Below are 27631 nucleotides of genomic sequence, written 5' to 3'. Positions count from 1 at the left end.
CTTTCAATACAGCAATACATTAACCAAACATGATCATTAGAACATTCTTAAAACAAATGTTTAATATTTTCTGATTTTCTTTTCACTTTATCAAAATGATGATGCTACATTAATACTAAAACCACATTCTTGGACCATAACATGATACTTAATGGGGATAAAACAAAAATAGCAGGAAATTGCAACAAACACATTACACAGATAAGTCCAAACTAATTCCTTGGTACATAAACTTTTATTTTTTTAGAGTCCATTGGTATATCATATTCTCTGCTGGCCAATGTGAAACCTAACTATAATTGACAACACCACAATTATTTGTGTCAAAGGTCAGCAGAGGGTTAACTATTGAAAATTAGGTTATGAAGGTTTTTCACCTTCACCTCAGACTGTTTGCTCGCAGAGCATATGATTGTGATGTTAAACCAGCTAACTGGTTCTGACAGAATACCAATGGTCAATTCATACTAATAAGGCCGAGGATGATGACAACAACAACAACAGCATCTCTTACAACAATTTGCCCAAATCCAGACAAAAGAGGTAAAGTGAAGGTGCCATTTGATGTGTCCCACACAGTGCCACAGAGGGAATATGAGAGAGGATCTCAGTAATGATGGCTCAGGGTTCAAATGTTGATGAGGGGGACAATGAACACACTTCATTACATTTTGTCAAAGGGCGCAGTGAAATGTGTGCAGGGCTTTGTTTCTGTGCATGTCTCTCCTCATGGAATTCCTGGTCGCCGATGTTGCTACAAGGTCTTTGCTAATGAGTTTTGTCAAAGATAATTACGAGCTCCTCATGGTGGCCGCAGTGCTCGATGAAAAGCTAGCTTTGTATGTCTTGTGTGTGGACAGTGCATTTTCATCCCCTTGCACTCTGAGTGACCCGAATGACCTGACCCTCTCCTGGATGAGCTAGGGCTGCTGTCCTGCAATGACGAAGTCCTGTCTGATATAACTCAACTAACTGTACCTTGTACTAGACTAATCTTACACTAGTAGTCTACTACTTATATATGACCTTATCTTGACTTGGTGGGAGACAACAGACATAATGTTCAAACAGAGTCTAAATGTCTTCTCTATAGCTTCAGCAGAGAGCATACAGTACTTTGATCCTCACTGTGATACTGACACAAAAGGCTTTTACCCTGCATACTCATCCGGATTCAGATGGTCACATAGGCCTAAACCATCTCAGAGACATGAGAGACATTTTTGTTCATTTAGAACATAGGCCTCAGTTTAGCCTTGGTCAGGCCCGTGTTCCTCTTTTTCTATTTGGTATAATGTGGAAGTTCTGATTTATGACTTCATAAAACTTCATACAAAGTTTTGTCATCGTGTCTGTTAAGTTATTAATCTTCTTCTGTTTTGTCTCCTTTTTCTGTGGCTTCACGTTTGACCATTTTTCTGTTTGTTAAGGTTTGTCATAAGGCTCACAACTCACTCAATGCACATCACCTCAACACATATGCAAACAAAAGCTTGGGGTCAGTAAGATTGTTTTTAAAAAAATGTCTCATGCATTTCTTTGATGAAAAAAAAAAGTTAACATTGTGAAATATTATAACTGTAATATATTTTGAAATGCAATTTATTCCTATGATTATTCTTATGTGCTGATTTGTTGCTCAAGAAGTATATAGTTATCAATGTGGGCTGAACAAACTGCAACAGTCACTCTTTAAAGTTCAAGCTTTATTAATAAAACAACATGAAATTTTGGCCGTCCAAGGCCAAAGCTCACATGTCTCTTGATTTTTGGCTGCACCTCCGCTTCTGTTGGTAGAGCACCTCTTTCTAAAATTTTTATCAATGCAGAAAAGAGTTGGGCACTTAAAATTTTTTTTTTTTTTTTTCAGGATTCTTTGATAAAAATAGATAGTTATGTTAAATATATCAGCTTATATATATATATATATATATATATATATATATATATATATATATATATATATATATATATATATATATATATATATATATAGAAATGGTTTTTAACATTATAAATGCCTTCACTGTCGCTTTTGATTAATTTAATAATCCTTGCTGATTAAAATTATACATGTATGTCTTTAAAATATCTTACTCACCCAAAAAAAAATTAAATAGGCTATTTATAAATGCTGCATATACAAATACACATCTATAAATCTGAGTGTTCAGTGTTTCATGACTGTGAACTGTAATTACACAGAAATGTACTCGCTGCCTTTTCAACATAATTGTAACTTATGTGTTATTTATGTCTGTAAAATATGATAAGACAGAAATAAAGTCTCTCCTTCTTTTCAAGCCCTAGCACAAATTTAACAGCCAAAGAGTTGGATGAGGGAGTAAAGAATTCATGGATGATATTCACAGAATGCTGATGTTGATTTTATTTTATTTTTCAGCCTTTCTCCAAAATATGTTATGCAGCATTCATATATCTTCCCAAAATATCTCAAACCAAACTTTATTCTACGAGTGTAAAACCTCAAAATCCCACTATTGTAATTACTTTGTGTTCACATGAGAAACAACAACGATAGGAACCCATTCAAGTGAAAAGTGTGGGGCTAGTTTGGACCTAATCAGTGGTAGTTCACTTCAGGTTTGTGCTACAGTGTGGCTTCTACATGCCTCCCTTCACTCCCCCTGCTAGGGGTCTGCGGCTCTGTGGGAATCTCTTCTGTTACATTAAACTCCACTGCGCAAGGTAGTCAAACACAAATTATTCTGACAGAGAGGAATCTCTGCCTACCTTTGCCATCCATCAGCTTTTATTAGGATGAGGCTGAGAACGAAGGCAAATGTGTTCCATTGAAGAAATCCAAAACTTTTCAGTAATGATACTCAGTCTCCTCGCTGCAGAAGTAACAGTTCATGAAGTTACAGTATAAAACAGTTCTTGACACTCTCATTTCCATAAACCCTCTGGAAACTTTACCACAAACTCTTGACAATTATCTGCAACTCGCAGCAAGGCAGGTTTCTGGAGGAGGCAGGTGAGAGTGAAGGGTTATCCTGGTAGCATGGCATTATGACACTGCTTTACAATCATTTATTCCAGAAGACGGTGTAATCAACAGGGGCTGTTGCAACACGCCTACATACTGTTCTAGCTAGGTAAACAGCATATCCCAGCAGCCTTGGGCACTGAATGCAGACCACACATTGTCACAGCTCACTTTTAGACTAGACTACCATAAAAAAAAGGCCCATTATGCGCGTGTGGGATTTTTCACCCAGTTAAAAAGCCCTCTGGGCTGTGGCCAATGACAGAGCATCATAATTATGCATTTTATTGGCCATCTCATTCCAGCTATGACTGATTCGGTTCCCAACCCTAAACATTTCCATTCGCTCTTTCATGTGGGCGGGCTGACAGCGCCACAGCTTGCCTGTTTCAAAGGTGGGCTGACAAATATTTACGACCTGACGTGAAGTCACATATAATCAGCTCTCATGAGCTGTTCGAGGGGAATCGGTTATTGGAACACGCTTATCTTTTACATTATAAATGATTCTTTGCAGGAGCTCTTGATGTGGCTGGCCAATAATAATAAGTGACACAAGAAAATAAGAAGTTTCTTCAGCATCATACATAATGAGGGGTTATCAGCAAAAGGTTGTTCGCTGAGAAAATGGTGGAAATAAATCAGCGGCTCACTCCCTCTACTGGTTCAAGTTTTAACTGCAAGCACGGGAAGCATCAGCCTTCTACAGGTAGTCTTTTCTAATACTGGAGAGCCAAAGGGGATGATTATGATGACAATCTTAGGAAAGTAGATTGTGAAAATATGTAGAAGATCAGTTCTGACACTTGACACGCTAGCAAGGAAAGCTTGTGTCATATACAGCTAGAAGAAACTACAACTAAGCTATGTATAAAAATAGCATATTTAAAACTGTAAATTATAATTTCATTACTAACAAAACACAGGTGAAAGACATGAAAAAGAAGCTGTTAATGCAGACAGCGAGCAAGGATGGCAGGGCAAAAGGTGAAATGAGATAATATCATCAGAACGTCATTAATAAAGCACTACTGAAATGCTCTAAGATAACAGTTAGCGGCCTGGTATCAATATGTGTCAACTCCATTTCTCGCATTTCATTTTTCTTATTCCCAGTCATTCCTAATCCTAATATCTTCACGTCTTCTCATTCAGCAGGTTAGTGATGTAGATTTATGACAGTAATATGTTCCTTCCCATACTTTAACTGCCCACGAGGCCTTATGGTAGGGGTGCATTATCCAAAATACATATTTCCCTCTATATTAGGAGTTATGGGGATAGCAATCCTCAAAATGAGAGCGATAAATCACTATTATGCCATTAATGGGAGCACGGTTCTGTCATTTAGGTCGCACTAAGAGTCTGAGAATGGAAGAGTGGGAAGTGTTCAGATCACTATAGGAGCAGCACGAATCTGGTGGTCCTGAGATCTAGCTCTGTTCTGCTGACGCTTCTCGCATCTGTTATGCATTTCTCTCTGACTCTGCTTCTTTGTGGTCATTCATCGAGACCCCGCGACAAACTAGAAACGCATTTTCGCCATCTCTGTGGCAGGGGATGCTAGCATAGAACATATTAAATTTGTTACTAATTTTAAAACTTGGCAAAGCAGGCCTCGTTTCTGCCACCCGTTTTCTGTAGACACGTCAGTTGAAGCTCAACGTGACCAAAACCACAATACAAACAGGGCAAGAGGAACAGCAGCTCCCTTTGTGCCCCACACTGTAAATGTTTATAAAAAAAGGGCTTTTTAAAACTAACTGGACATAATGACATTACGCTAAACCAGAGCTCTAAAGGGGCGGAGGTGCATTCGCTCTATTCTCATCCTGTGCCTCAGCAGCAGATAAAAATGTGCTGTTTAGAAGCCAGACCGAAGCGGAAGAGTGGATTGTGCAGTCCTACGGAATTAGAGGCCAAAACACTTCGATCAGCACAAATATCCATGCAGAGCTCTTCTGTAGGACTTTGTTCAAAATTATCAAATAAGACATCTAGTTGCTTCTATAATAATAACAATAATTACAAGGGAACTTAAATGTGATATTATTAATGATAATAATAATGACAACAATAATACATAAAATATAAAGCATTTAATTTAATTAAATAATAATCTCACTATTTTTATAAGCGATCATACCTGACGATAATTTCACTACTACCAATATTATTTTAAGATTAATTAATTGGCTATTTGTTTTAGTGATTATTGACAACAGTTACTTCTATTTATTTGCTTCAATAATAATTCAATTAATAAGATATATTTGTTCTAGTCACTTTTAGCAACAATCATTTATGTTCATTTAGGTCTATTTTTATTTATTTATTTATTACATTTAACTTCATAATTGGCTATATTTGTATTAGTGATTATCTGCTATTATTATTGTTGTTGTTATTATTATTATTGACAACAGAGACTCCAAATATAGAAGGGAAAACAACAAATATATATTTTACTAATATATCAATTGTTAAAATATCTAAAAGTCTCAGACAGAGCAGTCCAGAGCTCTGAATAAACCACACAGCAGTCCTTCATTTACATTCATTCATGAGCTCTACCTCATCACACACAACAACATTTCTAGAGACAAGGTCAAGGACCCTAGAGGGCTGTACTCCTCTGTGTGTTTGTGTATCTGTCTATCTGTGTGTGAATGCGACTGCTTGTCATGGAAACATATTTGATCCTTGCTTTAATTATTTTGCCCCCCATCCCTCCCCATGATCATTCAGTGTCTGGGCGGCCATGTTGGCTCTACAGCAGGTCTGTGAGTGCAGCTGTCACTAGTGGAACTGCACTGACCTCTAGAGACCGATCTCTCCAGGCACAACATGGAGTTTCACTTACCCTGACAGCTCTGGCAACAGCCCATAAGAGTGACAGAGAGAGAACAGACTCAGGTAAACCTGTGGTCACCTGCTAGTCTCATTCATTCACAGCACACACACACACACACACACACACATTATCCTAACCACCCCAAAATCTCAGCACACTGAAATTCACCCCTGCACAAAGCAATCGCTGGTCTAATAGGTTTAGCATCCTTTTTTTCTCATCTATTCGATAAATTACACCACTCATTGTTATCCACAGTTCATCCACTGTGTGTGTTCATGTACATTTGTGTTAATAGATTTATTTGACAAAATATTATTTTGTTTCCCTGGCAGTACATAAGAAATAAACCTATAGTATAAGTCATAACCATGTTGGTTTTCTTAAAACATGACACTTATAAACACTGGCATCTACCTAAAAACAAATATGAGTCATGGAGAAACCCTTCCCTCTGAAACAAAATATTTTCATACTAAATATTAATGTCAGAAGGAGCCTGTTAAAATCAATGAAATCCTGTAGTATTCTAGGAGAGAAGCCAAATTATATATATATATATATATATATATATATATATATATATATATATATATATATATATATATATATATATATATATATATATATATATATATATATATATATATATATATATATATATATATATATATATATATTTGGATTAGCAGGCTGATAGATATACAGACATTTCCAGCTTTTTCCAGCATGTAAACTCTTACTCATGCCAAGGGAAATGCTATTAAATTGCAAAGAAATGTTAGTTCTGGTTGTTAGTGTATGTTAAACTATTATTTTAAGGCAGCCTTGATATATAATTGATGCTGATATGTATTATACATACCGTATTCGTGGTAGGTTTGTGTCTTCGCTTCCCAAAACCACACACTCCACTATCCCGAGTCCCAGCCTGTAGAGGAACATGTGGCATCTCGTTCAAAACTATTCATTTTTTATAGAGTTTCACACCATTGCTGCTATCATCATCATCAGTCCTTATATGTGACAAAACATGATGGGAAACATAGAAGTGTCTGGAGCCATAAAGGACAAATTTAGCTGGAGCAGTAAAGCCTTACTCCCCGGAGGGAACATAATAAAATACATTTAAATGAATATACACACTCTTTGCAAAAGTGGTGTACTGACTTCTGCCTGTTTAAATCATATGGAGGGCACAAGGACTCACTGATCGATTTCACCAGGCCTGAATATATGAGGATTACATTTTCTGCTGATACGAGACTGAAAAATTACACTAAAGTAACAGAAACCAAACGGACAATATTAATGTCAATACATTATAATATAGTATAATATAATATAATATAATATAATATAATATAATATAATATAATATAATATAATATAATATAATATAATATAATATAATATAGAGTAAATAAAGTATAAGTTATAAATATAGTAAATTAAGTAGCTCTCTTCTCCTGACTAATTAAAGTAAATTACAATTTTTTCATCAGTATATATATATATATATATATATATATATATATATATATATATATATATATATATATATATATATATATATATATATATATATTTTTTTTTTTTTTGTGTGTGTGTGTGTGTGTGTGTACACAATAATACCAAGTTTTCTTTGAGGGCTAAGGTTGGTCTGTAATTTTAATTAGCTGTAAAAACAATATCATGAAAAAAGTAAATGTGTGTGTGTGTGTGTGTGTGTGTATGTAGAAATGTAGAGGTGCACAGATGCATAGCAGCATAAGGCAGTGTACTGATTAGGGCCGTGTGTAATGCATGAATCAAAGGGCACGGAAAGGAACCAATCAATCTAATTAATGGGAATCCCTGGTGAGGAGTGTGGGCAGAGTTACCCAGCTGTACAATCTCAGTGACCTCCCAGCTTAAACACACACGTGTATACAATCATTTCCCAAGCCCTTATTTAAATGCACCCACCCAGCCTAAATATACAAGACCAAAAGTTCATTCTTGATGAACTAACAAATACTAGCATATGCATGCATAAACAAACACGCACACAAACAAACATATCAAATTACAGCGACTTTACAAACACCACAGCATCCAATAACTGTGTTTAGGACCAAACAAAGCCCCCTACAACACCGCAAAACACTGCACAGACTAGACATCTCAGACAATGTTAACCCTAAAACCTTGCAGATGCACAACTGATGCACACGCTGTAACCTGGACCTGCGGTAATACATGCACTGTGTCAATGTTTCTGAGCATCATTGTTTCAGCTGAGGCCTCCACATGTGTCTGCCACATTTATCTGCCCTAGAGGACTCTCTCCAACCAGGGGTCCATCAACCAGACAGATGAAAAAGCACACGTATGTCATTTAGCCACTGAAAGCTGTGGTGTGTGTTTTCTGTGTGTGTGTGTGTGTGTGTGTGTGTGTGTGTGTGTGTGTGTGTGTGTGTGTGTGTGTGTGTGTGTGTGTGTGTGTGTGTGTGAATGAGTCAGCGGAGAGTGAGTGGCAGCAAGTTTGGTCTTCATTATGATGGCAGACTGAGATCGCAGTGCACTCATTTATGTGCTTCTATAATTCTATACAACTCCATTTTATTATTAAATAGATATGCAATGATTAAATTATATCTTTTAGAAATTGAAAATTGAACATTTTTAATTAAATTCAAATTAAATTAGAATTACCAAGGCCACATTGTTGCTAAAGTCTGTTTTGTACCTTTAGCATATACTGCCAACCCTAATAGCACAGGTGGCAAAAAGAAAGCTACATGATAAATAAAAGCTTTTCCACAAGCTGAGGTTAATATTAAAATATACTGTAGAAGATGCACAATGTCACGAACACAAACACAAATACAAAACACCATCTCTGGAAAACATGACATTTAAATACTACAATATACATGAACAGAGTTGTAAGGTAAAATCCTAATATACATATAAAACTGATTAAAACTATTAAGAAACAATTATTTAAATGAAATACCATCAAATTTGAGCAGTCACTCAGAGAGTTCTGAGAATGTCAGTTTTCACTGTAAATTACAAGATGACCTTCTTTTTCACGTCCTAAAACTTTCACGTCCTAAAAATACTTAACAGTATTTACTGTAAACTAACATGAAATGTAAGGTTAGATCGTTTTTTTTTTTTACCATATAGTAAGAGAACTTCCATTAAACATTTATACAGTCTTTTACAATTGTACAGTATATATAACTGTTATATTAAAATAATAATTGAACAAAATATCTTTATTCATATTATACAAACGACTCATTTGAAAACTCACACGCATTATCCATGACTTGATTTAAACCGGGATGAAACCTTTGACCTCAAGTTGGAGGATAATGTCTAAGCCAAGGGGAATGCATTCATGATACCCAGCATGAATCAGAGCCCATGCCATCGTTTTGGACGTTAGTTTAAGATTGCTCGGTTGCATAGAGCTCCCTTTAGTGCTGAGCGGACTTTCATAAAATTGATTTTCTGAGTACACCCTTTTAGCAGCTATAAGCTTGAAATATGAACCCTTCATTGCTGAGAGCATTTCTTCTCAATTTTTCCCCCTCTCTCTCTCCTTTATTTCTTTTTCTCTTTTTATTATATTTTTTCCCCCTACCTCACTCCATAACTAATGATCCGGGGAGGGAGCGTGTTTGAAATTCTCCACAGTAACCATTTTCATAATTAAACATTTCTAATTCTGGAGCTTTGGCTGGCTCTGAGCAAACAGGCAGCCGCAGCGAAGTGGGAAACGTTCGACGCCTTTCATTAGAGCTCTTTTTAAATCAGTGCTCTGGTTAATGCATGCGCTAATGAAGCAAGAGGACATTTAGCATCCCTGCTCATTAGGAGCTAAACTGCGGCCATTTGTTTGTACAGCAGAGGGAGAGGGTTATCAAAGCGTACGGTCAATCACATTTAATAATGGGGAGGTATTACTCTTTAATGAGTTATTTAAAATTACCCAAAATGCTATTCATCCGAAAACGAGTGTCCTTTGAGGATGCTTGCACGATAAAGTAAACACTTTTTTTTGGGCCTAGAAAAAAACGAGGGCTTTATGCTTGGCACAAATTACAAAGCAAAAGTCAGACTGGTGAGCGCGAAGGTGTGGTTGTTAGCGCACGCTTTTACAAAAACGTTCAAATAATTGACAAGTTTCCTTTCAACCGGAGAAAGTGGATGATATATTATAACACGGCTCTTTTAAATCACACGGTTCAGTGGCTTGACACTAGATGTCAATTCATCAGCGCCGACAGCCAGCCGCTATACAGCATTTCAGCTGAAAAATGATACATATAAATGATGATAAACACAACATATTTGTTATGCTGCTGAAAATGGGGCCGAGCCGCGCTGAATGCTCACGGTACCTTATCGGCACTGTTTACATTATTAACAGGACTGGAAATAATAATTGGCCATATATTTCTCATCGCCTGCCAGAGGTGCTTGACATTCTGCGACGGTTTGTAATGTAAATGACAAAAAAAATGGTATTTATTCCATATCTTAAAAGTCAATGAAGTGATGGAGGAGAGAAAATACGCCAGCTACAGGTGGGGGTCAATTATCATTTGAATAATCGAAGCAGCAGCGTGACAGACCCGAGCCTCTCTCAAGTGTGACACGTTTTTATCTTCATGCATTTCAATGAAGTCAGACCTGTACATAAAAGGTTATCACCTAGGAAACATATTTGCCTAAGCACAAGTTAAACAGGCGAGTGAGATCGGCATAGATATTCAATTTAGCCAGCCAACCTTGAACTATAAATATTTCAATAAAACCCAATGAGAGCGTTTTCTCTCCCTCTCTCTATCCCCCTTTCCTCCTCCCTTCTTTGATCCAATTCCATTTCAGCTGTGGGAGATAGGGGAAGGAGGAAAGGGAAAGAGAGGGGGATGGGATTTATAAGAGGAACGGAGAAAGGAGAAGAGGAGAAGGAAGGGGTGTACTGTAGTTTAGCTTAATGCGCTGTTAGATGCATCTGGCCTCTAAAACCTGAAGTGGGAGAAAGAAGGAGCGAGGGAGGGACACATATTGACAGCAAAAATAAGAAAGAAAGAAAGTAAAGAAAGAAAGAAAGAGAAACAGGGACATGAATTTAACAAGTTCGCTCCGGGCAATGGTGGGTTCTACATTCAGGAAATATTAAATAATCTATGATTTGTTGGTTTCTCTCTATATCTGTCTTCAAATAGATCATAATGTAGCGCGACCCTCCAAACAGTATCCAGACTTTCTCACAGGTTTTCTCAAGACATGTTAAGCTCCAAGTTTACCAAATTCCAAATTTGTCCATATTTAAAGCTTTTGGCACAAGAAAGCCTTAATCTTCTCAAAATATTCATATTCTTTCCAATGAAAACTATAAAGTAGTTACATATAAAGAAACACAAAGATTTAGATCAGTTCTAGTGGGAGGGCTTTGAAAATATGACAAATACAAAAGGCATATCATGTTTTCCTGTGATAAGACAAAAAACTAACTACCTTTTTGTAATGTAAAAGTGTGCACAGTCATTTTTCGTCTGCTTCTAGTTGTTCTATCGGTCCAAAACAGTATGTTATGCTGCTTGATTGTGCAAACTCTTATTGGTCATCATGTATTGTTATTATTATTATAATCACAATGGTTTGTAGTGCAAATAATTGCACTGTTCACAGCACTTTCTTTTACACTAAAGTAGGCAGACAAAAAAAAGTTGTAAAGCACTCCAATAATCTTTGTTTTATTTACAACTTCAAAAATTTTTTAAAAATCACAGTGCAATTATTTACCTATTGCTGCTAATTAAGTGAAGTCCTACACATTCACAGTAAATATCTTATGTCAGAATTGAAAAATAAGGTGGTATCCGTATCGGATGTCCCATTTTGTATTCATATTCAACAGCACTAGTCGACTGATCTCTAATACAATGCCAATACATTTTACAGTTAATAAAAAAACATTTTTTATTCTGAATAATAATATTCCTAAGCTTAATTTTTCCACTAAATATAATTTCGTTCACAAGTCCCAATAATCTCAACTGTTTGTCATCTACCATCTAGTAAATTAATTTTTTAGGTTTTTTTTTTGTCAGAATCAGATAACTTTTGGGCATAGCACTCTCACACACTTCCACTCAGTGCACCCACATCACGCAAACTCTCTCTCTTCCTCCCTCCGTTCTATGCCACAGCAACTGACAAGCTGCTTAACTGACTCTCAGAGCATTCTGGAGAGAAGAAAGAGCCCCCTCCTCTGCAGGACTAAGCCACCCATAGAGACCCCGATCAGTGCGGTGTTGTGACAGAGGACCTGTCAGTGGGGCCAGGCTACAGTATCACTGGGCTGATTTAGCACAGTCCAGACAGGGTGACAGAAGGTGAAAGCTCCAGCTATTTGTCACTGCTGTGCCCGTGTCAAAGTGTCAGGTGTGGGGACAGAGGGGGAGTGCAGCTGGGCTGATAGTGGAAGAGACAGCCCCGTATGGTCCGAGACCCAGCAGCCTGTCAAGCAGGAGTCAAAGTCTGGTGTCTTCTGGGGAGCTAAACCCCTCCTATGTGCTTTCTTTCTTTCTTTTTAGCAAGCTGATCTCTTTTTTCCCTCTCTGCCCATTTCTCACCAAGCCTTCCAACATTTTCTTAGCATCTCTCTGGAGGAAATCTTTTATTTCTCTTCTCGCTGTCTCGCAAAACATCTTTAAAAACATGCCCGTCTAAAACCTAATCTTACTCTCAATTGTATTTCCCAGGCCACAGTTCAGCTCACAGATCAGAAGCGGGGTTAGGACAGCTGTATAGATGCAAGACATCACACAAATATGTCAGAACACCGATAAAGACTGCGTTTAGAGACCAAAAGAACAACATGGCACTACAAAATATTTTTCACAGTTTAAGCTACTTTGTCTTTAGGGTTGGTGGGGAACAACAACTGTAATTTAAATAAGAAAAACAAGTGGAATAAAAGTGGAATATTGTGATCACACCACAACAAAGTATCCACAAAGTACTTTAGCCAAATAGCCACAGTGCAAAATAGATTTATCCTCGAGACTTGAAATCCATCGAGATTAAGTGCAAAAATAACAACAGCAGCAAATCAAATCATACAGCATATGAGGACTCAAAAAAACAACATTAAATGTGTTCATAAGACACAGAGTAATTCATTTCTTTATTCTTTCTTAAGCCTCTTTACTTGGATATTTATTGGAGGGGGAGTGCGAGCGGTGTTTATAGTTGGGTCAAACACAGGCTCTCGGGTTTAATAGGGGATTACGGCTCTCTCCCACAAAAGAACACTAACTGACTTTAGCACAAGTGTAACTGCCATTTCATCTGCTGGATATCCAGATTCATCTGAGCGAGGGTGATGAAGTGATAAAGGATTAGAGGAGGAGAGGAGACGGGAGGAGGTGCATCCTGACAGTGATGCGCTCTGTTGTTTGTCCCCTCTACACTTCTTCTCTTCTTCTCAGTCTTTGCTTTTTTCGTCTGGGTTTGTTGGCTTGTCTTAATGCCAGTCCCCCCTCCCATAGTCCATCTGGTACCTTTGCCCGCCCTCAAAACAGCCCACTGGACTAATTACGAAGATGCACACGCACACACACTCACACATATCCCAAGGGTCCTTTTGGTAAAAGAAAATATATTGAATTAGCCAGCAATACATTTATAAGTATTGCTTATGAAATGCCATATGTCAGCAGTCTTTTAGAAGTTTTGACATGTTGTTTAGGAAATGTCACAGCTTGAGAAGGACCCTGTCACAGAGCTAAACAAGCAGGATAAATCAAACTACCAGAATTTGCTTCAGGGTTAAATAGTATATTTCTAAACTTATCATAGTGGAAAGGCAATAGAAAAACACATGAAATCATTCTGACACTGATTTGGTGCAAAAGAAACATTTCTCAAAAAAATAATCAAATTTCCTTCAGGATTCTTTGAAGAATATTAGGTTTTTTTTTTCATTTCATTGCTTCATTTCTCATACATTTCACAAGTCTTCCAACCTTTCCTCACTTGATAGATTAATATGGTCCATATTAAATGTTTACACTGTTTGAACTTCTCAAGAACAACATACTGTAGGAGCACATCCAAAAGCACATCGTCCAGATATAAGGAGAGATGGATCAAAGAGATTGATGGTGAGAAAACTGCAGAAGTCCATTCAAGAAACACATTGTAGTTGCCAGTATATTAGGTAAGATATTTTAAGAAACTGAGTTATGGCACCTCTCCAGTTAGTCTACTGGAAACCCATTTTTTCTTGTTAAAGATGAGATCAGGCTGCACTAAGAATTGATGCTCATACTTAAAGAGATAGTTTTCCAAACAATAAATAAGTAGTTCCAAACCTACTTGACTTTTTCTTGTGTGGAAGACTATTTAAATGAATGTTAGACACTTTTTTTTTTTTTTTTCACTTTTAAGATGATGGCAATCTAGATGTACTGATACAAGAAATAAGAAGAAACAATTAAATGACTAAATATTGACTGGTGCCAAATAAAAAGATAGTTGAAAAAAAAACAACAACATTAATATCCGTTTCAGAAATGTCCTTCATACACTGTATTAGGGCTTGGCCGAAACAAAAAAAGCACTCTGATCACAGAAATCTCAAAAGTCATGTGGTAATAATTATCTGTATTCACTTTGTAAAGTTTCTGTTCCACAGTTGGACAGCACAGAAGAGCCTGGGAAGCTCTTGTGAGAAAAAAGACACCTTTTAATGGTCAACATCTGATTATGGAGAGACCACAGTTTGATCCTATCCAGTGGAACAGACAGAGAGATTTGGGCTGAGGCCTGGACGAGCCAGAACACAGACTGAATGTTTGGGAGTCCTGGCATTCCATCAAGGAACATGGATCATGGAAGAAACATCCACGTATGGATCCAAAAACCAGGACGGCCAGACTCGAATAGGATTGTTGCCATGGGAACAGCCGGTTCTGTTCACACACACACTCGTTTGACACACTTTTAATGGGGCCACCTCTAGAACAGTTTCCTCAGTATTCAGCAAACAACCTGCCAGCATTTAGCTTGAGTGTCAAAGGGGAACAGAGGGTCTTAACAGGCAGCACAACGGGGTGCCAGGCAACTCAACCTGGCGTGGGATCAATATTCTCTTTCATTTCCCCTGTCAGAGTGCATTTGTGCACTTTGCATAGACACTTATGCACACTTTCTGCATCACTCTAAGCCAGCATCATATCAGTTCCTAGGACAAGAAGAGGAAAACAAGCAGGAAAGAATGGACAGGGTGCAATATTAAAGCTTACATACTGTAGAACTGCACTGTTAGAATAGGCATGAGGAAAAAAGCTAAGTTTATCCTATCTATATTGTAATAACAAACAAACAGATATAAAAAGGAATTATATATATATATTTTTAATATAGAGATTGACCAATAACCCAATAATATTTTTGCTATTACAAACATTTTAAACAAAACGAATGTAGCATCAAAAATTATAATGTACATTTAACAGCGTTATTTGTATTTTTAATAATTCACTTTAATCAAGTATTAGATGGCAAAGGTAATCAAAATGTGAAAATAAGAATGCACAAAAAAGATAAATAAATCAAAAATCATTGTATCTCATAGTAATGTATGAAAAAAACATATAATAAACATAATATGGTTTGTCTATACAGTAGTTTTAGCCATTTATATTATAAAATCATCCGCTAACTTGATGAATACAAAGTGACAATCATTTAAAGAAATGTGAGCCATTTATTATTTTTTTGCTCCCAGTTTTAGTTAAGCTTGTTTTCTTTTTCATGCTGTTTGAGAAATTTGTATTGTTGTGTTTGTAATGATTGTATTTCATGTGTTGCTCCCTTTCTGCTGACAATAATACAAGGAATCCTCACAGTGGGAATCCAGTGGAGAACAGAGAAGAAAAGGAACACTCACAGAAAAACATATTTTAGTTTTCCTTCAGTGTAATGTGTCAAACACATACACACCAGGAAACACGGCAGGATTTTTTCTGCCTCAGGCCAAATGTAATTTATACTTAGCTTTTGCTTGTTTATAATCAGAGATAAACAAGCCATTATTTTTCATGCTTCTGAAGCTACTGCCTCTCTCTACACAAAGCAAACTTCTCAGTGAATAGAGTTGTCTTTCAATTAAACTTTTAAAAGCATCCTTGACTCTGAACCGTAAAGTTCAAATGTAGTGGTGGGTTTTCTGCAGAACATACATACTGCACTTCTTTCTGAATTCCTAACTTCCCTTCTCGTCTCTCCATCCACATGTCAGGTCATGCATGGACATCTGACCTGTATCCTGAACAAAGTGGGTAATTGGAGAGAGAGAGTCAAAGTGAGAGTGCAATAGAAACTCAAGGAGATTGAATGTTCATTTATTGCAGGTTGGAGCCCCACTCTGGGTGTGAATGAAAAGCTGTTCTGTCCTGGACTAGTCATCCACTACAACCAAACTCCACACACAGGCAATATTCCACTAAAGAGGGACTCACACAGTCACCAAATCTCTTCAAGCACACACATATACACTTAGTGAAAGTATATCCACTCTACATACACAAACTGACTCACTGAAGCTCTTACAGCTTCTAAGACACACTTACACTTACTGTACCGACTGAATCTCCAGTTTCCACACACACACACACACACACACACACAAAGAGAGAGAGAGACACTCAGTCTTTATTAACACTGGATTCCATCAAACAGACTGTGTCCAATGGTGTCACTACACTCAGATACAGTCACATACAATGCATTTAATGCAGTACTGTATGTCAATAGTCTTTCTATAAATAACGTTATAACCTTCCAAAAAAAACTCTACACAAGCAACAATTAATATAAAACAGAAAATTATTATAAGGTAATGTATTAAGATCACCACATGTGGTAATAATAATAATAATAATTGTATATAATGTAAAATGTACTTAATGTCTATAATTATATAATATAAAATTATAAAATAAAATAATAACAATGACAAACAATAATTTGAATAGTATTAGTGCTACAACAACTAAAAACAATAAGCATACTTTTAAATCTTATATGATAGTGGTTATATATATAGATCATATAAACAATCATTGTTTTAACTATATTATTATTATTAACCTTTAAGCATACACCCCCCAAAAAATTAATACATACACACATATATATACTAATTAACAAACACACATACATACAAGTCCAAATATATATTTTTAAGGGCTCAAATGTGGATTTCTGCAGAAATGCCGCAGGTTAAGATGAATATATTTTGCTAAAATGTGTTTGATAATCTAGGTTTTCAAGAAGGGCCACAGAAAGACAGCTCATGAACAGGAAGCTTCACACTGAAAGACACACAATAATGACAAATGCATCTTTTTTTTCTGAAAATATATGGCACAGTAACTCAAAACCCAATGGCCACCAGGCTGTGCCAACTTCATTTTTTAAGTTTGCTTATTTTTTTTATTTTTTTTGTACAGAATGCCAAGACAAATTGTTTTTACATGTTCTGGAGGAACAGTAACCAATGCCAGCACAGCATCATTAGCAGAAAAAGGGTTGTGGGAGCAGTGCTTCTTGAAAAGCTCACCTCAGCTGAATTTCTAAATAAGGTCCTTCATGAGACCGCCATCATGGGTGGGCCGAGAGCCTGAGGTGCTTGGCCACGAGACAGCTGATCACTAGAGTGGGTGTAAAGCAAGCCCAGGGAGGCCACTCAAATAACCGCTTTGTTGCCGAAGAAATGTCATTTGTAACTGGGCTTTCAAAGGAACATTTGTCAACATGTTTACAGCGACAATTCCCGGCAAAATCTAAAGAGAAGAGAAGAGGTGAAAGGGACTTCAAATGGGGAGGAAAGAATGGCAAATGATGGACAATAGTTCTGATTAAATGTTTATTAATAATTAAGAGGTTATTTGACAAAGGGCCGCTGGTACAGATGGAGAATACTTGAGGCATGAGTGAATATAATCTGCATATATGTATCTATAATATATATGTAAATCTATAAAATGTGTTTGTGTGTATGTACTTGCAGCCAAGATGGACTACTTGAGCCCACTTGAATGTCTTCAAACACATTCTTAATGAGACTTTTATGTCATTTTTTTAGTCAGCACACCATCAGATCCTCTAGAAATCCTCTTCATAATTTAATTTATGAAAACAATTGCTTGCATTTCTCATTTAGAGAAGCCTGTCCTGACTCATTCCTTCTGCACATATAACTCAGAGCCAAACCCTGGCCATTTTCATTTAGTCTTAAATTACATTACTTCACTCCTTATTTTATTTGCTCAGCAAACACATAAATCTGGACTAACTAACCTACAAACTCTGCATGTGAGGTTATATTTTCCTTTCTAATGTCTATCCAACATATTCTTCTTGGATAAACATCACATTAGGGTGTAATAACAGCACTTAATGAGACACTTTTATAATATCAAATTAACCAAGTTTCTCAAAAGAAAAAAAAAGTACAGTGTCTGAAATATCTTAATGATTGGCATTAGCCTAAAACGCATGGTCTATTGCCAAAATGAAATTTATCAAATCTTAAAAGAGGCCAAAACAACAGAGAATCTTAAGCTGGTCTTGGCCTTGATCTAGTCTACCATGACCATTGATCATTTTGGCTGCAATTAGAAATAATTAAAGCAGGGATTAGAAATCTTAATGCCGGAACAAAGTGCAAAGACGTCCGATCAAGATAAATCTTTTTAAACAGCTGTTCAGATGATATTCACAACAAGAAACTCAAGAAAACGTACTCATTAAGCTGCAACCTCATACTGCAGCCTTTACTAGGCTCAAGGGATGAATTGATTTTTTTTTTTTTTGCTAGACTCACAGTCATGAAGTGGTCAAACATATTTACTTTGACATTTAGCACAGCAATTTTTCACTCTAACTACAGATGTAAGACTGAGACATAAAATCGGACTGATGCACAGTAAAGAAAATAAATAAAATAACTGCTGAGGAAAAAGGTAAAACATCCAAGGCTACTTGATGCATTCAGATTAGTAATTATCTCAACTACTAATAAAGCTAACTAACAATGCTTTGTCTATTTAAATTAGTTTGCTCAGTCAATGCAAAATGCCTCACTCGGCCAATAAATTTATCACAATAACAAGCGATTTCTTGTTAAGCAACATAAAACATAAAATGATTTGGCTGAACATACTGTAGGCCTCAACACTTGACACATAAACGTCAAGAATGGTGACAATCCACATATGTAAAAAAAAATCGGCTCTTTACATCACAACACAACCTATAACTAAAAATAATGACAAAATAATATTGTTTAAATTAAATCAGCAAAACAGCAAAACAATAACTGGATAAACGGATTCATGCTGCAAAGCATTATGGGAATACACAACATTTCAGACTTTTGATAGACTTTAATTTGACTAGTTTGACATATATATATATATATCATATCATATAAAAAATGCCAAATAAAAAGTACAATGCTAATAGTTTAACTCTCACCTTCTTCATTCTCACTAACTTATTGTAAAAAAATTGATAAAATTGATTAAACAAAAAAACCTATGTAAATGTACACACACATACACACAAGTGTGCACACACGGATTTGACTGACTGCAGTCAGTGAGCATGTGAGAGCTGTCCTGTGATAGCACTGAACTCCCTCCTCCAGGCAAACAAGGACAAAGCTCTGCTAAACACGACACTTCTCTTGGTGAACGGTTACTGAAAGACAAGACAGTGAAGTAGACAAAATGATTCCTGGGAGGAGGAAAAAAGGGAGTTTTCTCAGCAAGAGAGGAACACTTCTCTTGATGTGTCTCAGTGCTCAGGTTTCCCATGCACACAGAGGCGGAGACACTGAATGACAGTGAATTCATTTAATATTTCACCCCGAAATGACAGCCCTGTCATCATTTCCTCAGTCATGTAAGTTTCTACTTTCATTAAAACAAAAACGGTAAATTTTTGAAGAATAAAACAAGTGGCTTAAAATTAAAGTCTAAAAGTGGACTTTGAATAAATATAAATGCACTTAAATATATAAATACTTAAATCTTTAGATGAAGCTTGTGTAAGAGTCACATTAGTGGCCACAGTACAAAACTTCACCATTTCACCAAGTCATTCATACAGGTTTGAAATGACATGAGGTGGATTAAATGATGACATAAGGTCATATGTTATACAGTAAACTGACAAACTTTGGTGGATCTTGAATGAAGGCCTCAGGCACTCCTGTGGAACACGGCATCTCAGCTGCTCTTTTATACGCTGACCCTAAAATAGCAGTCATCTCCGCAATCTGCTGAGACGAAAGTGAAAGTGGCAAAGTAAAAGAAGAGGATGAAGAAAAGGAAAAGACACTCGCACAAGGATTAGGAGTCCTGCGAAGGATTTGAAACTTTCCGTCTGGAGACATCAGACCGATGCTCTGTGTGTGTGGATGGGGTCACAGGAGGCCACTGGAAGAAACTGAGGGATGCTCCCCTGGGCTTAGGGATCTGATGCCCCCCTTCTCTTTTAATCAAAGTCACACAAACCCACAATCAGGGCAGATTACATCAAGGGGAAGAGCTTGGCATTATTGTGTGGTTAATATTCCTGATTAGTTTCAATAAGGATCTGTGTTTCTATCCATCCTTCTGACTCAGACTTCTTCATTTGTTTAGAAATAGCTCCCCTTACAGGGACCGCAGTGACAAGGAACATCAACCTCAGTAACTGAGACGGACATGTGCATTTTACTGCATCTTCATTTTATCATTACGTATATGACAGCACTAAGAACTTGTTTTTCCCCATAATGGGTTAAATGATATAATAATACATGCATGATAACACAAACACTGCCAATCCCAGTTCTTCCTAGTTTTTCCACAACAAGTTAATTAACATATTTTTTATTCTTATAATTAGTCTTTCTATTGTCCAAAAGCTATGGGTTAAAAAGCCCATTTCCTTGAGTTGCATGATATACAAAGTCACAATATAAGAGTTAGTTGTGTTATGAAATATGCAATAAAATAACTAAATAAAATTTAATATTTTATGCATTAATTAAAATATAAAAAACTAAAATGAAAAAAAAATAAAATACTGACAAATAAGGACAAAAACAACATTAAAATAATAATTTGTAAAAAGTATTAATATAAACAAAAATCAGAAAGCCAAAGCCCTATACAAAACAGACAAACAAACAACAACAAATAAATGTCTGTCTCTGAAGTGAATTGGGCTTAACACTAAAAGATCATGTGAGCAAATCTGAGAGAAGGAGTACACATGGTCAAATATAACCAAGATGACAGAGAAAAATCAGCAGACATCAAAGAGGCCTGCAGGCAATGCATGGTTGTTAATTTCGTAGAGTGAGAGAGAGGCAAAGAGAAAGAGAGGGAGAGAGAGAAAGCGATTCAATCACTTCAAAGCCAGCGGAGGTATTAAAAGTTTGGTTTGTTTTGACGTGAATCTGCAGAGGTGAATGAGAATCAAGCGGTGAAGGCAAGACCACTTCAGACGTCAGATTCATTCTTAACCCACCTCCACTCCGTTCTCTCCCTCTAACACACACACATACACAAAACCAAAAAAGACAACAAGAGAATTCAATAATGCCTTGGAGAATCAGGATTATCCGACAAGAAAACAAAAAAAGAGAGAAAGAGAAAAGAGAAATCTCCTATGCTCTCATACTGAATATTAACAGCTTTCTTTGAGGAAACGGCAAGTAATTAACCCGTATAGTCCAATTCCAGGGATTTCTGTGGATATGACACTTTTTTGGCAGGAGACAAAGACTCAAGAAAAGATTCAAGGCCGTGTGTGTGTTTGTATAACAACAGGCTACTCCATTCAATAGAGTAACGATGATAGTTCCCTTTTTGAAAGAGACAACCTATTTCTGTCAGTCTGAGGCTAAAGTAGGCTAAATCTCCAGAGAAGAGGGCAGCTGTGCTACGCTAGCAGGGTTAGTATAGCGCTGCTGGAGCCGCTCACTCCCAACGAACAATACTGCTGTACTAAGGGAACAAAAGCGAGACGGTCTCTGTGTGAATTTTAATTAGGCCATGGGTGAGGCAGTACAATACTGAGGTCTTTCCCCATTCTGGATGTGTTTGTGTGCCACTCCTCCCATCTCAGTGCTTTGCATAAAAACAAAAACAGAAAGAGAGTGGAGATCTCTCTCAAGACATCACAGAGACTCAGATGCGGTTGTGAACTTCTCTAGACGGCTCGTCATTCTCTGAACCAGGACAGAAGCACAAGTCTATATCAAAAGTTACCTAATGGTGCTAATTCATTTATTGGGGTTATCACATCAATATTCCAGAGGCAAACAGTCCAACACACAACTCAGATCATGCCAATCCTATTCACATACAGGTAGAGCTGTGGAAAAACAGATGTAATGGCTATGATTTGCATGCGTCACATTTTAAAATAAACTAGTAGCCTATATGTGCACTGTGGGAATAAACTGAAAATGTGGTAATTGTCACCAAGGACATTATCCAGTAATTTTATGGACATTTTGGTTAACCCTAAAAATACAATGCAATGAAATGCAAAGATCAAAATACAGGTAAAACATCTGTAATAAAATAAGTTTGAAAAATTCCTTCATATAAATACAGTACATTTTCCCCTATTTTACAGATTTTATTTTATAATGTTTTTAAAGCTAAAACAGACTTTTAGAATAAATCTTGAATAAATGTCCGAACTAAATCAAAACAATCGTGACTTATGATGAACTATTATTCATGGTATGGTTTTCTATTGTACCACCTATATTATTGTGGTGGTTATATGGTGAGTAGATTTTAAAGGTAAAAAGCAAGATTTGGTAGTTCTAGTAGGTTGGTGAGTGAACACTGTCACCATATACATTTGTTTTTACCATAAATTTAACAGGATTGTTTTTTTTTTTTTTTTTTTTTTTTGCAGTGCAACTTTATTTAGCAAAAACCACAATTAACATACAGTACAAGGCTGAAATTAGTCAATCTACAGGCCGCCCAACACTCAAAACACTAAAACATGTTATACAGATGTCAGAAAGGCAAGAGACAAAATGCACAAAGCTGCTTCAAACAAAAACCACAAACAAACATTAAGATCACAACATCTAAATGGAAGAACTATGCTGCTCTTCGAAACGGGAGCAAGCATCACACTTTCAATTCTGTGTCTTCATCTGCCAAAGCGCAATGGCTTGACATTCGCAGAAGAATCCTGCAGCTTTTCATTACCAAAGAGAGTAGAGAGAGTTTGTGATCTTGGCGTGATATTGTTGTATAAGGGGATTTGGCTCCACCCTCCCCTGGCACACAGACAGATTACACAGTGATTATACGCAACTCAATATTGCATGACAACCTCCAGCGCGTGAGGGGTTTACCATCATGTTTCATTCATTTGGCTTGAATGAAGCCTCATTTGAAGCATCAGAAAGCTTAAGATTTATGTGAAATTCATATCGGAACAGATGTCCTCTCGAATTTGCTTCTCCAGAAGAAAAAATTCTGAAAATAAGCCTTGATTGCCTCAAAAACGTAAACATGTTTAGGTCTTAACCCCAGAGGGCTTAGAGGTTATTTAGTTGCACTAAAAAGCAAAGCACCATGGGGAATATCCAAATGACCGATTTATATCAATGCCCTTATTCTGCCCTGCCTCAGTGCCTTAATCTGACTTTCATGATGCTTGAGTAACTTTGACTAAACTCTAATGAAGAATGAAGAATCAATTAGTCAGTATGTCTTCCTTCTTTCAAATGTTTTTTGTGTCAGCTCTCTGCGAGCTTTGGGTGTGATACTACAACTGTTGCCGAGGGCCAAAACCGGACATTGCTTCTTTCCATAGCATCTCTAGAATGTGCCTATACTGAGAGTTTGATACTATGACATCACAGACAGGATGAAACTGAAACTAAAACCTGCTTGCTCTTCCTTTATTATGCACATCTACACAAGGTGTCGTCTATCCCTCTAATGATTTTAGTGAAAGCGAGATTCACTTTAAATGGAGTCAGTCCCTCTGGTTGGATTTTGTTTCAGCTAAAAATTCTTCTGTCCCTTTCTCTCCTTGCCGTTTAAGTGTGACTGGCATTAATTACCTGCACAGATTGTTATGCTCATCAATCATCTCTCAGCAACTGAATTGTGATGACATCATTGACAAATCCCTAGGTATGAGCTTTTCACTTCGAGCTTCATAAAGTCCTACATCAAAAGATGATATGGTCACTGCAACCAAAGCAGTGCCGGCTTTGCTCGGGATGTTAAGAAATATCAATTTAACATGAAGAATGGTCAGTGACAAGTGTGACTGCCAATAATGCACCTCCAGTTTAAAGCACAACACGTAAATAAAGAAAAACAGTGTGTGTGCACGTATGTCTGCTTATATCTATCTCTGTTTGGAGAACAGCGGAAGTTAGATTAAGAATTTGAAGGGCATATACTCAGTTGAAAAAATGACTAATACTTTAAATAAAGGCAGGCAGTGGAAAGGAACAGACTGTAATAAGCAGTAGAGATAGATTTATGCCTATTCCAAGAAAGGCTGAAGGCTCTTATTGAGCACATTAAAAGCCCTTTTAGCCTATATCTAATGTGCAGTCTCTCCATAATTAATTTAATCCAATAAAGAAAATGATTTAATATTTTCTGCTGCTTTCCATGAAGTGAACTATGAATCCAATTTCAAGTCTTCTGATTGAGGATTCTCTGTATTGCAGCTAGCACACCGAACTCATTCTGGACGTCTTTGTTAACACACTGACTGTGGAAAGAAGCGCATCTTTCTCTGCCTATTAAACAGCCAGCGAGCGCCTAAGCTCCGGAAAGGAGTAGAATGAAAATAGAAAAACAATAAAAGAAAATGGGAGTTATTAAATCTCATATTGAAGTAATGTATAATCTCCGCTTGTCTGGCTGGTTCCTGCCAGAATATCTTTGTTTAGCCAGTGTGCGGCTCGATTCCAGTAATTGAAAAACCAATTCAGTCAGTTATTTCTATATTTTCTAATGAAAGTCAAAGTCTGCTCGAAAGGTGGGTGGGTGAATAGAAGGATAAATGAAAGGTGATGAGGAGGACCACATTAATTTTTGTAAAATTACAACTAATATAAATAAACTATTTATCTCCATAACACCATTCAGTCCTGCATACAGCCTTGCACCCAGTTTTCAGAGAAAGAAAAAATAGTGCCATCTTAAATGATATCTCCTTTGAAGCCTTTAATAGTTTTTAATTCACAATGATCTCGCAATGTCTCTCTCTCTCTCTCTCCTTCTCACTCACTGAAACACTTGAATGAACCCATTAGCCCGGCCGGCTCTAGTACTGAAAGGAGTCAGGTTGAATTTAACGGAGCATTGTGCGCAGTCGGCATTTAATCGACTCTTTTCAAATACGGCAGCTGTTTTCACTGTGTCTAATTCATAATTACATCTTCACAACAAGTGCTACACATTCGTTGCACTCATTCATCTGAACTCTGAGTAATACATCCAGCACAGGTCCAAAAAAGTTATTAAACCCATCTTTGAAATACCTTGTTAATGATTATTGTATTATTTCGCGCTGCCTTTTGCTAAACGAGGCAGCGGTCGAGAGTACCGTGATGCATAGTGATGAAGGAATGTGTGTGTGTTTTCCTTTAAGGGTGTTGATTTTCTAATAAATGGAAGTGGAGGCAGGGTCAGGACCAGGGGCAGGGTGTGTCGGGTTGAGTTGGGCCTGAGGGGTGAGGTGAGAGGAAAGGAGACTACAGGCCTTGGCCCAGAGCCAGGGTTAACTGTACCGCTCCATTCTCTTCAGACCAATAGTCATCCATCTCTCCCTCTCTCCGCTGACACCCTGTTTATTCCCTCATTCATTTGTCATGTCCCCAATCAGCTGGATGAATAGAGGCACAGCCTCGCTGATGTATGGTCTTTCTAATTAAGACCAAAAGAAAAGATCTGTGACTCAACTTCTCTCTTGTTTTTCCTCTGTCTCTTCTTTTCTAATCACCATTAGCAAGTGGGTTTATTTATTTATTTTTTTTTGACCAGGGAAACGTCCTTTTCAGACAGGATCGCGGCTGTAGGTCATTTACAAAGAGAAAGAGAGAGAAAGAGCAGTCTGGCATCCAGTATGCTTTTGTTTGTTTTGTTTTTTTGCGGTGTTTAAAACAAAGACGGCATGGCGTTGAGAATCTCATCAGCAGGAAAACCCCTTAGAGACACCAGCATATTCAAAGGCATGCAAATGACAGCGCTCAGAGCGGGGGCTGGGTTCATTTTGGAACTGCTTAATTACCTCATTTCTAAAATAACTTATGCCTTGTTTATGAATACAGTGCATGTAGGTAATGGCCCTTGTTTTGTTTTTTTGTTTTTTTTGTTTTTTTGCATTTCACATTGTTACACTAGACAACACCCACTTCTGCCCTAGCGTTCACACCAAAAAATCTAAATAAAAAAAAAAGATTGGGAAATTGAACAACAACAATGAGCTGGTGAGGGAAAAGCTTCACACTGTAGATAAAAAAATGAAATATTATTGTACTTGGTTAAAAGGATGGAAAGCTTAGAGAACACTGACTGATGCAGGACTTACTGTAAATTAACATAGGCCTAGATTAATGATTCTTTTTTTTTTTAAATGTGCAAGAATAATTTCACATAATGTACAATAAATCTGCTCTGTATACTGTGAAAATGATGCATAAACATGAGACAAACAGCAGTTATTAAAATTCTGAAATTATTTACTCTTATAATTTCATCGCAAACCTGTCTTTATTTTTTTTCTTTAGCAAAACAAAGAAAAAGATATTTCGAAGAATGTTCTTTTGTTTTAGTTCACAGAGACACTAGACATGACTGACATTCATATGGACAACAAAATGGATATATTTTCAGAATATCTTTTGTGTTTTACAGATTGCAGGTTTGAAATGACAGTGAGTAAAAGATTACAGAATTTTCATTTTAACTAGCTATTAGGAGTCGAAACCTCAAGAAATAGGCTAATGTATAATATTTAAAAAAATGTTACACTCTAGTGCTTCACAAGAATGCACAAGAAAGAGGGTGCGAGTGATATAGAGAGACGGGAAGGGGGGGTGAAAAGTGAGAAGACACCTTTGAAAAGAATCAATTACAGTAAAACGCATCCAAATCACTCGTGCATTTAATACATCTCATATCTGAGCATTTCAGCCTGTTCCCTCACGCCTGCTGCATCAGCCCGGCCCATCTGCGCTGCTTTGCAAAGTAGCAATATTTTAAACTAATATCAGTGCATTATGAGCCAACAAATCCTTTAAACAGCACATTAGGATGAATTGTTGCAAGGCTGTGATATCAAATATCAGGTATCAGCAGCACAGAAAGCCCCTCATTTCTCATCTCTGTACAACACAATAGCACATTTGGCAAGGTGAGTCAGAAAGAAAGGGCGAGAGAGGCAAAAAAAAAAAAAAAAATTGTCAGTGGAAGTAAAGTGATCCTTGTTTTTGCATGAGCTAAACCGACAGCACTTGTAAATGAGTCACATGGGTGAGGATTATCTTCCAGTGTCGGGATACGTTTACAAATATGTTGTGCTATCTGCTGTTTAAAGCACTTTTGATAGAAGGAAAATATATATATATTTTTTCAGTTGCTAATCGCCGACGTTTGTGGAATTTTCCCCAACCTTCTCAA

General features: G+C 36.9%; 1 long non-coding RNA gene across 1 annotated transcript in view; it reads right to left on the bottom strand.

Moving 5' to 3' along the window:
• Window positions 1-27631, bottom strand: part of LOC113106046 (uncharacterized) — a 46775-nt gene that overhangs the window by 3700 nt on the left and 15444 nt on the right. Inside the window, exon 2 of the long non-coding RNA XR_003292444.1 lies at window positions 6730-6795. This is a non-coding gene — a long non-coding RNA (uncharacterized LOC113106046). The remainder of the gene's footprint in view (window positions 1-6729; window positions 6796-27631) is intronic.

This window comes from Carassius auratus, chromosome 7, assembly GCF_003368295.1.
Source record: "Carassius auratus strain Wakin chromosome 7, ASM336829v1, whole genome shotgun sequence".
Classification (NCBI taxonomy): Eukaryota; Metazoa; Chordata; class Actinopteri; order Cypriniformes; family Cyprinidae; genus Carassius; species Carassius auratus.
Note: the sequence above shows the minus strand (reverse complement) of the source record. Positions and strands in the feature narration are given on the sequence as shown.